Below are 16,746 nucleotides of genomic sequence, written 5' to 3'. Positions count from 1 at the left end.
CCAGTTCATCCCTTCTTTCTTATCCCCTGGAACAGCACCTGAGGGGGGCATCCAGGCACTGGAATGCCATCACCAGCACTATGAGGTGCTCCTGAAGTTATTTTGGCCTGACTTTGTATAGTTTTAGTTTGTGGCCTCCTCAGTTTCCATAGCAAGCAAATAATGGAAAAAAATTCTCCAGAGAACATGGTCCATACCACAAGGACTGGTGATCATGGGTCTGCCAGCCTCCCAGGGCTTCCCCCCACCCTGTGCAGAGGTGGCAACCAAGGACCTGCCACCCCACAGACCTGTATTAGCACCTAACTGCCTTGCAGAACAGGACAGGGATTCAAAAAAACAGACCAATTTGGCCTTCAAAGAATGAGGGCAGTGAGCGGAAAAGCTGGAGAACAGCGGTTACACAGACAGACAGACAGACGGATAGGTCCCCCTTCTCCTATTCTAGCTCTGGCTGAAGGTTTACAGCAGAGGAGGTGTACTATTATGTTAACATGGCCCATTTGCCAAATTCTAATTACAATCTGCTCTATTGACTCAAGCTAACAAGTTAATTGACTGCTTTTTGTGGCTTTGGTATACCGCAAGCCTAACTGTCCTCTTAGGTAATGCAAGTGTGGGTGTGATAAAGCAGTACAGCCAGGGCTGCAAAAGTCGTTCCAGGGATTATTTGGCTTGAGAGATTTTCACCACCTTTTCTGCCCCTGGATTGGCTGCCAAGTAAGTGTCAATAGCAGTCAAGTTTGGTTGGGAAAGAGTAAACTCCATCAAAATTTAAATAATAAGAATAATAGGAAAAGCCATATTGCCCTGCAAGGACCAGCTAGACAGAATATGGAGCCTGTTTGCTGAAATATTTTATAATATTACTTTTCCCCCAAATTCTAAACTGGCTGCAGATTTCCTTGCCCAAATCTCAGCGCTCTGCAAGTTGTCCAATCATCTCAATCACAGTAGCACACAGAAGCCGCTGCTGAGGTCGGAGCACCTTGATGTTGCTAAAAGGCAGTTTCAGCCTCTGAGAATCTGTGATATAATCTGAAAAACTAAAGAAGGCTTCATAAAAGCATGACCATTTGAGATGCTTTACATATATATATCTCTATATGTAGCTCAAAGCACGTGTTGGAGGAGGTCACTGTAATCAGGTGGGAAGTGGCAGGGAAGTGGTTTCCCCAGGGGCTCACAGCAAACCAAGGAAATAAGAATGGCCATGCTGGGAACAAACTAAGGGTTTCGCATAGCTGGGTAGATCTTCCCAGCTGCTGGAATAGTCTAGCCTATTGGAGAAGCATTTTTTACGTCAACATGAGTGCACTAAATACTCCAGGACTCATGCCACACACATAAATTCATGTCCCAACCAATGGGGTGGCTGTGATAATTCCCAGTGGGAGCAGACCATGGTTTTGGATATCTCCTGACCTCTGCCTGGTTTTCTTTTGATGGTACTTGTTTGCTTGAGTGAAAACCGTGCCGGGAAGCATGCTGACAATTGACATATGTGAATAATTGTGGGACAATGCTCAGAGCAGGACCTGGCCCTCTACAAACACTATCATTGGTCCTTCTGCCCCCCCCCCCCATAAATCCAGAAGGCTTTTGGAGGGGGGGAGGAAAGGGCTGGGGATCAAACTCCTACCTACTATATGCTAATACACTGTTTTATGCATTCAACCACAAATGGGGAAGCTGACTTCAAATTATCAGTTTTGGTGTGCCTGATTTGTACTGGAACCCCCCCACTTGACTCACGTCTCTGCACAGCCCATACCCCAGCAGCTCCCCTCCACCATTGGGATTGTCAAGTGCTGGAGCTGTCCTGCGGGATTCCCATTCCAGCTCTGCAGGTGGAGGAGCTGCAGAGCAACCAGAGAGTTGTTTCACACCCAGAAATGCTCACCTACAGCAGAGAGGGAGCAGAGCATCCCCTCAGAGGAGGTCCCCCACCTTCCTGTGGCTTCCAGGAACACCCAGGCGCACGCCCCGAGCACAGGCAGCCCCCCCATCCCGCTGCCCTTTGGCACGAGACATTGGGGCTGGAGTCCGCAGAGGCAGTGCAGACAGAGAGCAGGCTGTTTACAGGGAAACAATTCAGCCTTGTCTTCAGTCACGTTTGACTCCAGCGCACAGGTCTCCACGCAATGCCTGGAGAAGGTCACAGAGGAGGGCGGGAGACAGAAATATTTTGTGTTGTTCCAGCCAGGCTGGAGCAATTCAGCGACGGTGACCTCTCAAATCTCATTTTTAGCTTTACGAGAAACAGGTCATCAGGAGAGATATAACAGCCCCATAGAAGGATGCAGGAGAGAACCTCTTTCCTTGGATTTTCCAAAAATGTACCATCGGTACCAAACAAGTTTCTCCACCACTGACTACCTCAGTTTACCCTGTGCAAAACAACCTTCAAAGCACAGGGCAGGAAGAGACAGAAGTTTTGTGAGCCTAAATATATTCGTTTCTCTCACATGAAAGGGGCCAGAACCCACGGACTGGTATTAGCTCTGATTTTCCTCTTGATGTCGTGGAAGCCTAAAAAGTGCTAAGTCCTTCCTTACAGCCAGGTCCCAGATAGCAGCCTCATCCACCCCTTCCTGCCCTTCCCCATCCCAAGGACCTTTCCAAGCCCTCGCCCAGCTCCTCTTGTGAGATCCCATGGGGTCATTGTGCATTTGCCTGTTCCCCCTTAAAATCCAAAAAGCATCTTTTTTCATCAGGGACTTATGGCTGGAATTACTTAAGTTAATAGAGCAGTTAAATAAGACAGTGCTGGCTGCACTATCCACAGGAAGGGTATGTTTTACTACCCTGGAGACAGAGAATACAGTAGTGGCTTTCAGACCCTCAGACTCTTTCCTTCTATGTGGCTAAGAAAATCAGAGCAAGCCTAGCATCGCCCTATTTATCTGTCGCAAAGCCTTGGCCAGGGGCAGATGCTGCCATTAGGGACCTTGGTCTCCCTGGCCAGCAGTGACAAAGGCACATGATGGCTACAATGGCCAGGCAGGAATGTTAGAAATTAGTCTTAGCAGAGCCCACTGCAAAAACACGTGATCTCTGGAAAGTCACGTTATCCCGTGTCTCTGTCGGTCCCACATGGAAAGTTGGGGAAAGAAACAACTCTGCTAAGACAAAACAGATGCTGCTTCTGAGCAGGCTGCTCTCGGGGGGAGAGGCATGGTGTAGAGAGGCTGTTATACCATGACATTGGAGTGTTTTCAGAAAGAAAAACAAGTATACAGGGTAGCTGGGTGTCAGGGTAGCAGGAAGGCTTGTGCTGGGCTGAAGGAATTGGCCAGCAAAATACCTGCTGTTTCCCTGCCTGCCTTCCCACCTGTCTGCAGACAGCCCTCTCCCGTGCATCTCTCCCCCAGTGACAGGACATCAGTTATGGCTGGGGCAAGAAGGAGGTTTGATGGGCACACTGGGAAGGGAGGCTGGAGCAGGAGACTGGGTATCCATGAAAGGACCCTAGAAGGTCCCTTTGAGCCTGCCCCTAGCATCACTCCAGCTGCTCTTACCCTTCCTCCACCCCACAGCCCCATCAGCATCACAGCCAACCCTTCACCTGTGACAGGACCACTCTGTGAACTGCAGGGATCCGCAGGGATCTGGTGCTTTACTAGGATCCCTGTGCAAGCCCACGTTCCAAGCCTGTGGCTCTCCATCCCCTTCTAGTGGCCAGTCCACAAATAGAGATGCCAGCTCCTCTTCCAGCTCCTTGCCCAGGGTCCTTGGCACAGCCCTGCAGACCGAGCAACCCTCTGTCCACCCCAGGGCACCAATAGCTCCTACAGGTGCCTTGTGCATCTAGAAAGAGGGGTTTGCTTTTGGCTATATTACTGATATGAGCACAGATGTATATGGGGGTGTGTATTTGACCAACCACCCCGGCACTATGGTCCGACATTCCCTTCACAAGCAGTGGGACTTGCACAGAGTCTCTTCTCACTTTTCCCTGGGGTCCCTGAAGAAAAGAGGGCTTACAAGGAAATTCATTTGGTCTTTTCCTAAGCCCTCCTATCTCCATATGTGTAATTTTCTCTTTCTTTCCATTCTTGCGAATGTAATCAGAAGTACTCTCAGATAGTCTACATTTTTTGCCTTTTCACTTGATTTGCCTTTTCACTACGATTTCTACCTTAGCAGAAAGGAACAGAGCTGTTCTCTTGGACAGCAGAGAGCCTGTGTCTCTGCCCAGCAGCTGCTTTGATGGCAACGCAGATGCCAGAAGACACCAGTTTCTGGGCTGGAGGTGGTCTTGCCATCAGTCCAGCAGGGACAGATGAGGGGGCTTATCCTGAGTTTAGCCTTTTGCTTGAATTTAACAGGACCCATGGTGTTTTCTCCTCTCTGTTTTGCTCACCAATGTGAAGAATAAAAGAATTTTTAAAAAACCTTTTCCCCTTTTGACTTTCCATCCAGTAATAAAACCCTGTGTCCAGATTCAAATCCTTTGGAAAAGGGTGACACAAAGTGCTTTCTCTAAGGAGTCTGTTTAGATGCTGATCATCCTGGGCCCAGGGGTGTCTCTCCTTCAACCCACATGCCTCAGAGGTTGTCAGTGGCCACCTTCAGATATGGTCCAGAGTGTCTGTGAGCAGTTAGAGCCAGCTTGGACTTTCATTGTGAGCAGTAGCAGACTATGGTGGTTCAGGTATGGTGACAGTGATTATCAGGGGCTATTGATGGACCATAACTTGTCAAAGCCCAGAAGAGAGATGCCTGAGAAGAGGCAGGGAAGAGGTATATCAAATCTTGGGAGTCGTATAGAAAAGACATTGCAGTTGGGAATTTGCTTTCTCTCTCAACAAGAGAACTGTATCAAATGAAATAAGCATCTTTCAGGTTCAAGGCACACAGAAAAAAGCAGCGTTTCTCAAAGTGCGTGGTTAACCTATGGGACTCCTCACAGAAAGACATTGTGCAGGTGAAACATCTGCATGGATTGAAAACCCAACCGCTGAAGTTCATAGGAGGAAAGCCCTTTAGGGTCTGCTAAATGTAAAGTTCCCTCACTCGGGAACCACACATCCCAAAAGGCTGGGAAGTATTCTGAGGACAACCACAGTGTACATGCCTTGTTATCCTTTCAGCAACATCCTGACTCACCTCTACCTGCTCACCTGCTGGTTATCTCAGTCCTGTGTGCAGAGAGGGAGCAGTGCAGGGTCCCAGGGTTGAGGACACCCTGCAACAGCCCAGCCTGGGAGCAATGGGAAGCGTAGTACAAAGCAATCCCAACCACAGCCAAAGCCTCTGCGTGATACCACAGTACAAACTCACCATTAAATCCCAGGGGTTTAATAGAGAGTACCTTAAATTAAGCAATTCCTTTTCTTCTCTTTTCTTCTATGCTCTTCATCTCAGCTATGATGACAGCACTAAGTGGAGCCTCCCACCACACTCAATTCTCATGGCTCAGGGTCTTTGCCCTTTGCACTGGATTTAAGTATCTGGGCTGAAACAGGTGGATCTCCACTGAAGCACTAGACAGCAGCAGGGCTGCTGAGCTTTCAAGACCGTGGGCATTCAAACCCCCATGGTCAAGACACAAAAAAAACCCAAACTCCAAAAAAGGATAAGGAAAAAAAAGGATCAATACCTTGATAAATATGCATGCTTCCAGTCCTGAGTGTATATAGTACAGTGCAGCCCAATTTGCTTTCACATTTGTAAGGTGTTGAAGAGCTCCTGATTCCTGTCATACTGACAATTCATAAAATACACAAACTACGAGGGAATAATGTAGGATGTTCATATTCCTGCAGGCCAGATGGTTTCAGAGAAATAGAAAGGTCTGTGTGAAGACAACAAGTTTTGTTCTGGATGGGGTTGAAGTGTCTGAGATGTGGTTTGGATACAAATAGGGAAAGAAAAATAGAGAATTTTATAAATGCTTGCAAAGATTAAAAGAAAAAAGTGCATTGGTTTGATTCAAGTTTTTCAAATGACCCATTTTCTTATGATTTCTGTATTTTTGTAGACTGTGTATTTTAAATGAGGATCTAGGTATCTAATGTCACAAAAATAAAACATTTTTAAACTAAAAGCTAAAATTAAAAAAATCGTATTTCAAAGTGAGCAAATTAAATATTTTGTTCAGAAAACATCACCAAGGGATGTTTCAGCATGGCCTGATCTTTTCTCAAGATTTTCTTCCAAAATGAAGTGTCTGTGAAACAAGTCTCTCTCTGCAAAGCACTCAAGTTTCAGCAAAATGCATCCTGATGGAGTCTGCTTCTCTTGCAATCTCTCCAACACTTGTTTCCAAAAAGTGCTTCTACTTTGCCATATCACTCCAGTCGTGGCATGATAGCATGTACTACTCCCGCTCCAGGCTAAACAAAAGGCTTCATGTTGTCCCAGTTCACTTGGGAAACTAAATCTCAGCTTTCTAGTATAAGGTCTTGGAAGGGACATCAAATGGATGAAGATGCTTCATCCTGGCAAAGCAGTTACGGGTCTAGGACAAAGATCTGTATATCCTGGCTAACGCAGGGCAAAGAAACATTATTGTTTCTCCCACAAAGCCAAGGCATGAAGGTACATGAGAAATTGGGCATGAGGTTAACACAGACAGAGCACAGCACTTTCTCACACCACACTAGGTAAGTCTTTGGGGTCAGAAAAGGTAAGGTATATTCGTGGAGCACATAATCTCCAGAGACCAAGACGCCAGTGCAATCCACAACTGTCTGATGAATGCTGGGAGGTTATAACCAGGGGAGGGACCACTCGTTTGCCCTAGTCACACACCCTCTTTAAGCATCCATTGTCACCCACCACCCGAGACAGGACAGTCTTACATGGGCTGTTGGTCTGGTGGCCATTTGAAGCTGACCTGATGTTGTTCTTTATTCTCTCCTTTTCTGATTTTTTCTTTTTTATAGTTTTTTCCTCTTTTCTCATCTTTCGTATTTTTTCTATTTCTTTTTGTCTTTTCTCTCTTCCTCCCTCCCTTCCTTCCTCCCTTCCTTCCTCCCTCCTCTCCTCTCCTCTCCTCTCCTCTCCTCTCCTCTCCTCTCCTCTCCTCTCCTCTCCTCTCCTCTCCTCTCCTCTCCTCTCCTCTCCTCTCCTCTCCTCTCCTCTCCTCTCCTCTCCTCTCCTCTCCTCTCCTCTCCTCTCCCTTCCAGCATTCCCCACTTCAGGCCTGTGCTCTTCTCCACACAGGGGAAAATATGACCACCCTCCCACTGTCTCAGGATCTGGAACAAAGTCGCCCCCACCTTGGAAAAAAACTTGGCCATGCAAAGAAAAGTCCATTTGCACACTATTAACCAGCTTTTACATTGATGTTTATCCTCGTGCGTCTCAGAGAAGTCAGGGAAATTGCTTTGCTGAGCCACGTGCAGCAATGCAGTGGGTTTGTTTTTGTGGGAGGCTGCAGCTGTTTCATACTGTCTTCTGTTATTACCTAATGTAGGATCTGGCTGCATTGTTTTTGACAGGGCAGGACTCCCAAGATACCTATGGCCCTGATTCAGAAAAGCAGTTAAGTACATATCTAACTACAACATGAGTCAGGGAAGGACATGCGTGTGTCCCATTGACGTATGTGGGTATTAAGCATGTGTTTAAGTGCTTTTCTGGCACATGATAAGGTTATGGATGAGATGATATGACATGGTTTCCTGCATGCGCCAGGATCCTCCTTCCAACCTTATATTCCTGACACATTTCAGACAGGAGTTTCCAAATATGGGCTACTATATGTAGTTCCCCAAATTATCGTGTTTAACCTTTAAATAAATGTGATACGGTTCTTTAAGGATGCTGAGTATGGGAGCGTCCTTTTCACTTCAACGTGGCAATGACGGATGGGGCACGTCACCTCTGAAGATTAGACTGCATCTATCTTGGGACTGGAATATGGTTATACAAGATCCTTGCTTTTCTCCCATATTGTGAATCAAAGCTTTAACTTTGCCTACTGCTCTGAAATTCCCTGGAAGACCCAGGAAAAGCTGTGCTGTGAAAGAGAGTGGAAGATACCTGGGTTCTTTGCTTTTTATTCTTATCAGTTAGAGTTTTATAATTTGTCTTTACTGACAAAGTAGTGGAATAAGCTGTGTGTTTCAGTTATGTTCTCAGAGGAACAGAGGAAGACAGACACTTGTTTACCCATAGCACCTATAAGATATGCAGGCTGGACTGGGCCAGGGTACTGACAGGGGGTTTCCACTGGAGCCCATAGGAAAACATTTTAAAACATATTTTAATCTGATGGTCTGGGCTCCTGTTTTGCACATACCTTTTCAGATCACTCCTTCTGCTCAGGAAACGGTGCTAGATGCTTTGCACCTGGAGAGCTGGACCTGTAGGAAGACAGACAGAATACACCCACAAAATCCACAGTGTGGAAGTGAGTATTCAAGGCTGTGGCAGCCTCTCGCTGTATGAGGCACCTTCACAAGGTAGTACTGCTAAGCGTGAGAGGCAGAAACCCATTTTCTTAGACAAGGCTGACTTTTTTTCCCTTAGAAGAATTTTAATTCCATCTGTCTTCAGTTTAAAAGAAAAATTTATCTGCTGGCTAATCCTGGACTACATTTCTTCTTCCTTCTACGGTGGCATAGTGAGCCATGATAAGGGATCTACCACTCACAGGCAGTTGTTCAGTTTTGGTTGCCAGCATGTTCAGGATGACAGGTGGTAACTGGAGAAAGATGAAGTTTTGATAGGAATTGAAGTAGCATGCTGACATGCAAATGCGAAGGGATAGATGCACAGGCATCAGACAAATTAGCATAGACAGGTAAATTGGGTATGTGCAAGGTATTTGGAGAGAGGAACATCAAGGTAAGAGAAGAGCAAAGAGTGGTTGCATTGAGCTGGAGCACCTAACCCAGTACTCCATGTCCAACAATGGCCAAGAGCAGGTGAGTGAACGGCCCAGTAAGTGTCATGTCATGTTATTTATTACAGGGTGACATTCTCCCTGAAAGCCCCATTGGGGGCTGGAGGGCACTACATTCATTGCATTTTTCTGCTCTCCGTGCCCAGATGTTCTGCAGAACCCTCGCAGTAATGCTAGCCAGCTTCCACTTTTTACCTTCCTGGTGAATTATGGCCCTATGATTTTTTGAAACCTCAGAGTTCACAGGGAGTTTAGTGTCTCCATACGGTGAAATGCCGTGGCAAATGCATTTGGCTCCAGCTGCACTTATCGCACAAGGCAGACTCAGTGCTGAGCTGAATCAAGCTAGCTTATCAAGAGAGGCAGAGAGCAATTTCTTCTGCAAAGAAGAAAGCAGAGCAACACCTAACACCAGGGCCACGCTTGGCTTTTTTCTTTTGGAATGATCACGAACCTCTGGCAGATCCCTCAGCTCCTTGCAGTACAATCAGAGCCAACCAGAAAAAAAGCATCTCTGTCAATGGGGAAATGTTCCTCAAAGATTTACAAGGTTTTCTGTGGTTTTCAAATACAGCAATTACATTTTATTCCATGCAGTTTGCACTTTGCTCTCAAGGTGGAAAAGCTACAGGTTTGGGTTGTCTGTGCGTGCATGTGTGCATTTGCTTGGGAAAGGAAAACGCAGGATGGGTCAGGCATGGGATGATCTCACACAGCCTTCCCAAGAGACTTTGGGGGTCAAACATTTCTGAGATCTGCCTAATCTCAGTGACTCTTCTTTCAGTGCTCTTGGTTTTAAAGAGATCCCCACTGGCTGAAATGCAGTTCCAGACCTCAAGGATGGTCGGGTACCTGATTATCTAGTTGTTTGCATAGTCCAGAAAGTAAATATCTTTGAGCCCCCAGGAATAACTGCTGGCAGAAGAGGGGTGTTACTTCCCAGCAGGACAGCTCCTAACCCCAGGATGCATTCCTCAGTAATTTGGGCTAGCTGTGGCAGCTGTGGAGAAGACAGCTGCCATTGAGGGCAGGGGGAGCATCTGTTGGTCCCATCTGGGGTGCCTCACATCCCTAGTGGCCAATTCGGCCTAAGCCACGACAGATTTCATGTCTTGGATACGTCTGAGGGGTAATGTGAAAGTCAGAAAAAAAACCACCAAGGCTGGCTTGAGGCATGGGCAAAAAGGCAGTCAAATGACACCGTTTCTGCATGATCTTCCTATAGAAGAGCATTGAAAAGTTGTTATTTGTCTTCCTGAAGAGTCCTTGAACTCCATCTGAGAGGGAAACCAGGCAGACAAGCAGCGTGTGCCCAAGGAAACAGCCTCTGTACAGAAAGAGGGCACAAACTGTGCAGACAAGAGAGCTAACAAAACCCACTCAAGCTAGAAGCTGCCACTGCTTGAAGGAAAACTATCCCAGAGGAGTAAAAATATCTTCTGCAAAAGATCAGATTTTTTTTTTTTTTAAATATGAGCACATGTACGTGTGTGTGTCAGTATGGATCAGTAGTATTTTACTGTAGTGGATTCAGACCCGCAGTTCTGGGGTTGGGACACAGGCAGATCAAAATGAAATCCCCTGAACAAGAGTTGGATTTCCCTGCCCACCTTCCTCCCCTGCCTTGTGCACTAGCCTAATCTAAGGAAGAAGTCCTCAGATTTTTTCTGTGACATAGAAGGTCAAAGGCAGCAAATGCCTGACATGCATTCCTGGAAAGTCATTCCTCAAAACCTTGAGGCTCAAAGTTTCATTATTTTAAATATTTGGAAGGAAAAGCAGAGATTTTGTCTCTAAAAATTAAACCTGAGATTTTTGCATAATTACATAATTCCAACAATTGTGATTATAAAATCCCCATCCCCAAAATGACTTTGCATTGAATTTTCTCAGCTCTTCCACTGGTGTGTCATATCTTACTTTGGTTTTATTTGAAATCTTACTTGAAATTTCACTTGCCAATGGACAACACACAGATGAAGTCACCAACAAAGCGTAGCGAACTGTTCTCTCTCATAACGGTGGAAATCAAGACTAACTTAATTTGAGTAACAGATAATAAAGCTGATGAATGGTAAAGAATTAAATGCTGCAAGTTGATTAACCCCTCTAGAGACAGATTGGTCCAAAGTCAGGGAGACATGGCCTTCAGATGTGCTTGCTTCAGTCAGACATTATACCTGGCATTCAGGAGTGGAACAGGCGGAGATATTCACCCCAAGGATAGGCGTGTGACTGAGTCAGAGGTTGTTTTAGCCAAATTTAGGTATATAATAGGTACATAATAGCCTGTTTCCAGTTTCTGTCATCACTGCTCCCTCTGTCACCAGCAGAGAGAGGAACCCTTACCAAAAGCCTATGATTCATAGAAGTAGGAGAAATGACTCATCGCCAAGGGCAAAGTGTCTCCTTATTGACTGTAGAGAAGCCCAGATCATGCCTGTAGGTTGCACCTGGAGAGCTGAAGGGAGGTGAGATGGATCCCTCAATAGCTGCTCTTCTGGTCTCTGCCACAAACTCCCAGGATTTCCTCAAACCAAGTCTTCTGCAGGCAATCAGATCTCTGTTCAGCTGCCACCATAGCAGTGGGTAAACAGCTCATCTCACCGGGCACCCATGTCTCCAAGAGAAGACATTATGGGTGGCCCATGTCCTTCTGGGCATCGGATCCCCTTCCCCAGGAGCAGGCTTACTTACACTGTTTGCCTTTGAACAGTACAAGAAAAAAAAAAAAAAAAAGTGATCATCCCCCTGTACTTGGCACTGGTGAGGCCCCACCTTGAGTATTGTGTTCAGTTTTGGGCCCCTCACTACAAGAAGGACATTGAGGTGTTGAAGAGTGTCCAGAGAGGGCTACAGAGCTGGTGAGAGGTCTGGAGGTCAAGTCTTATGAGGAATGACTGAGGGAACTGGGGTTGTTTATCCTGGAGAAGAGGAGGATGAGGGGAGACCTTCTGATGCTCTACAACTACCTGAAAGGAAGTTGTAGAGAGGTGGGAGCTGACCTCTTCTCCCTGGTGACAAGTGATAGGACAAGAGGAAATGGGTTCAAGTTATGTCAGATGAAGTTTAGATTAGACATTAGGAATTTTTTTTTTTCACTGAAAGGGTTATTAAATATTGGAATAAGCTGCCCAGCGAGGTGGTAGATTCACCATCCCTGGAAGTGTTTAAAAATAGAGTAGATGTGGTACTTGGGGACATGGCTTAGAAGTGGTTTTGTCAGGGTAGGTTAACGGTTGGACTTGATGATCTTAAAGGTCCTTTCCAACCTCAGCAATTCTATGATTCTATGAAAAGAGACCATACTTTGGCAAAGGATGCTGATGTGGGCTTAACTTACAATGTTCCCCCAAATCCACATGAATTAAGTAGCCGTCAAAGAACTTCACTGAACCAGTGATCCATTCATTCGTTCATGCCAAAAAAGTCCTCTGTGAACCATGGCTGATGCATGCTCTCTAAGCCTGGGGCACTCTTACTGCTAATGCATGTAAGGTGATCAATGGTGGCTGTGGTGATGGCAAATGGTTCAATCAGCCAGCACTGGCCATGAGGTCACAGACCAGAAGCTGGACAATGGGCTCCTCTTGGTCTACCAGTAACTGCACTTTCCTCCAGAGCTGCAGCGTGCCAGCAGGCTGTGGAGGGCAGGATGGGGAGGGTATCCAAAGGAGGTGAAGCTAATTAATTTCCATTCCCTCAGAAGACACTGCTGCTGGTGTTTCCAAACTCTCCCTGTTCTTTACTTACCCTTTTGGATCTCAAGGGATGTCCCATGACAAATTGGAGTTCTCTGGTGAACCGATTGCTTTTTTTTCCCTCTGCTTTTTTTTTGGTGCTAAAGATGAAAGATTTAAAATGCAATAATGTTTTGTCTAAATTCTTGTGGAAATAGCTTATGACCTTTCATAGAGAAATGTGGTTTCAGCTTTCCGGTAAGAGAGCTCCCAGCTAATGATTTAGCTCTATTTTCTAATAAATAGTTGGCAAGAGACGACCACTCTTATACCCTTTGTCATTAGGGACCTATTATTTATGACTCAGAAATGAATCATTAGGCTTGGCAAACAGCAATTTCTTTGTGGCCAATGTATTTTTCCACTCGGTAGCAGAGTATGCTTGTAAATTCTTCCTAAAAATTACCATTAAAGTATCTCCAAACAGACTCTCCCCCACAATGCCATAAATTCTCTCCACTTTGGTGACTATTGGTGGTCTTCCCACCTCAGGAAAAAGGGTTTCTTTTTTGTTCTTAACGCCTTTCACATTTCCTTCCAGCTAATTACACTTTTATTTAATAAGGTAAATGCATTTTGTTTTCCTTACAGTCTCCCCTTTACAGGATGAAATATTTCCTTCTGACAGACCCTTCCTGTCTTCTGTATCCTGGCGAAGTCAAGGCCTCCGAGCAATTAGAGTTGGAGAAGACCTTTGCACTTACACTTACTTGGTGGTGTCCGGTTGCCAAAGGCTTCAAAAAGTCATTTTCATGGGAAGGTGTGATGACACATGCTGGACACGAATCATCTGAGGAGCAAATTTCCCCAAATTCTGAAAATGTGTAGGAAAAATAGCAAGCCAGCAACTCACTTTCTCTCTCCCTCTCATTCTTCAATCATTATTCACCTAGCTGAGTGACTTCTTTAATCTGTTCCTTTCTTGTACTGCGAGTGTCTCTCAAGGGACATACTATTGTCCAGCTAATCAGGACAAGGGAATTGAAAAGAATGTTGAGGAGTATGATTCAGGTTTTGTTCTGGATGCAAATTTTGCTCACTCATGTCCAAATCCAGGAGACTGTTTCTTACTGAAGACTCAGCCTGACTGTAGGAATTTGATCCCAATACCAACTTTTCGACATTTGGGAAAGTACAGATCACTGGTGGGGCATCAGGATATGTGAGATTTCTGAGCAGAAAGAAGATGACCAGAAATTTTGACAAAATTCAGGAGAAAAAGTGCAACTGGAGGCTTGTGAGCCTTGCAACCCTATGCTGACTATCCAAAAAGATGGAATAAACCTCACGTGTTTGGATTCATAGATTTTAACACTGAAGGAACCACAAGACCACTTAATCCGGCCTCCTCCAGAGTAATTTGCTCTGCAATTTGGGATCCCCTTAGTGTCTCTTGCTTTCCTGTAACATCAAGCAAAGACTGCTCTCCCTTGGCTGTCAAGCAAAAGGAAGTTTTGGGGCAGGGGGCAAAGGAATATTAATGCTTGCCAGTGCAAAATATAAAATAATCATTGGCAATAGTTTTTGCCAGCAAACAGCAGCAGACCAGCCTAGTCCTGGCCCAAATAGAAAGAGGATAATGTTCTTTTCCCAGTCAAAACAGCAATTCTTACTTTAAATGTAGGGTTTGGTCAAAATTTCTCTTCTTATTCATTTTCTTCCATGGAATGCCTACAGGTAAAATCTACACAATATACTAGAAAAAAATACATTTTAACTGAAGTTTGCTTCTTGGGTTGCTGGCTTGGGTGGTTGTTTTTTTTTTCCTTTTGGAAATATAGCGGCATTTTATTTTCAAGAAGGTGCCTATAAGTCAGTTAACAAGTCAAGTGAGAAAAGAGAGAAGTAAGGAACAGATCACCGAAACCTTTGGGGAACAGAAGAAGGAGCAAAAGGCTTGGGTGACCCAAACAGAGTAGCAGAGCAAAATATAAATTGCAGTATCAGGAAAACTTTTACAAGGTAAGAAAAATTAAAAAATGGGTTCTGAGAAGTGGAGCTGTGGACATACAAATGCCTTAGATGCCTCCTGGATTTGTTGGAAATAGCTAACAGTTACAAAGCAACCTTAACATGAGGCAGGGGAAAGGAGAAGAGGTAGCTGAAGATTGCCACTGGAATATATTTGCACTGGAATATAGAAAAAAACCCAAAACACAATAAAAATCTGTTTCTTTCTGAAGTCTGGAATTTTATTTTTAAAATACCACAAAGTTTTGGAGTCTATTGATTCTTTTAAAAAGAAAATATGAAAAATAACCTTACAATAAAAATCTGGACAAAAATAACTCATTTTGGTCCAGGATGTGTCTGAGCATCTGTCATATGGAGAAGATCACTGTGTTCCCTGTTGGATTAGATCAGAGATCCATTTCACGGGAGTGTCTGCTTGCAGAGGTGTCCTGACCAAAGCTTTAAAGGCAGCTATGAGAAACTTCTCACAGAAAAAAAATATAGTTTCACCTGTTTATGGGGAACATTCCCATTTATACCTTCTTCCCTGTCTCTGAATTTTAGTCAGAGGTCAGTGTGGTGCTCCAAGTTAAAAAGGATTCTGTTTTCTTCCTAAACTGTTGCCTATTTCTTTTGGTACTCGCAATAATTTTGCTCTCTGTATAGATGACTAAGCCTCTGTTGACTCTTGCTGATCTCTTCAGCCATGCAGTAGTCTTCAAGAACCAGAAAGGTTTCTCTATGTTAAGAACACAAGCACCAATCTGAGAACAATACCTTTGTGAACCAGGTCCAACCTCTTCAGAGGAGAATGTGTCCAGAAGAGCTGAGGTTTTTTTATTACAGAAGAAGAAGTACCTCTCTGCCAAACTTGCATATAACATGAAGTGAACACATACTGAACCTTATTTGAGGTTTGAAAAAGTTTGAATAACCTTTTTCTGCTCAATATTTTCATTGTACCTCAACGCTTTCCAGTTCAGGCCAACATTGAGAGCCTATGTGCCAAAATTCTGGAGAATAAAAATGAAAAAAGAAAGTGAAAAAAAAAAAAAACCACCCACAGAAGAACCCTCTTCTCTCCTGGGCATTTCTGGACCAGCTGGAAGCTGAAAATACTGGCAATTTTCAGGGAAAGAAAATCTACAGACCCAGGAGGTTAAATAAACACCATCCAGGTTCTTGTTTGTTTGGTTGTTTGCCAAAACCCAGAAAGGAATACAATGGAAGAGTTCATCTTTCCATTTTTTCTAGCTGTTTACCTAAGTCTAATCCCGCTAAATTGCCCTTGTTCCTGGAAATACGTAATTTTACTACATATTTAGTAAAAGCAAGCTTGGTTTGGCTTGTAAGGAAAGACCCACCTTATGGATTGTGGTTGCTGATAGGGATGGGCATCTTGTCTAAGCCATTTGTCGGGTTCTATTAGTGAGAAAGGTGGCATTTCTAACTCTAAACTCCGAAGGGTGGCATTTCTAACTCACAGGTCCCCAGATAGCTGAAGCAGATGGAGTGAATCCTGTCACTGTTATCTGTAGATAAATTGGAAATTGCCACAGAGAGCATCTTCCTTGATCAAGGAAGTTGACGACTGAGACCTCCAGAGCAGAAAAACTGACCCAAGACCTCACCATGATCAAGCTCATGTCCTCCTTATTTCAGGCATGAAACACACTGCTTAGCATCTGATGCTTCCTTGGTGCACCCAAATTCATCCATGGGCATCCAAGGTCCAAAGCAGACATTCACCTTCACTCCCTCCATCCTTGTCATTAGTACAGGAAGCCATTGTCATCAGAATACAGATCACCAGCCTCAGCAGCCACAGCTGAAGGGCCCATTTCTGCATCATGATCTCCTGCCAGGTACTGACAACAACTCCCACCATGCTGGAGGTCAGATAATGCTCAAGACATTTGGGGTACAATTACATTGGTTTTCTGGCTTGGATGAGGAGTACGCTTCAGAGGTGCATCTCCCCAGTTTCTTAATTTACCAACCTTTGATTCACATTGTAGGGAAATCTCAGAGTGCACAAATTGAACTCCTTTTGGGTGAAACTAACTCAAACTGCCTGCTGTCAGAGCAGATCTACTGTGGGCATTGAAGCCACAGGATCTGATTAAAACTAGTCCAAAGTACTCCCTGCAAACAGAGGTGGCATGGCCATAGAGTCCACAACCATTTGACTCT

This window comes from Vanellus vanellus (assembly GCF_965231255.1).
Source record: "Vanellus vanellus genome assembly, chromosome: 4".
NCBI lineage: Eukaryota > Metazoa > Chordata > Aves > Charadriiformes > Charadriidae > Vanellus > Vanellus vanellus.
The sequence above is the reverse complement of the archived record's forward strand: the minus strand, read 5'-3'. Positions refer to the sequence as shown.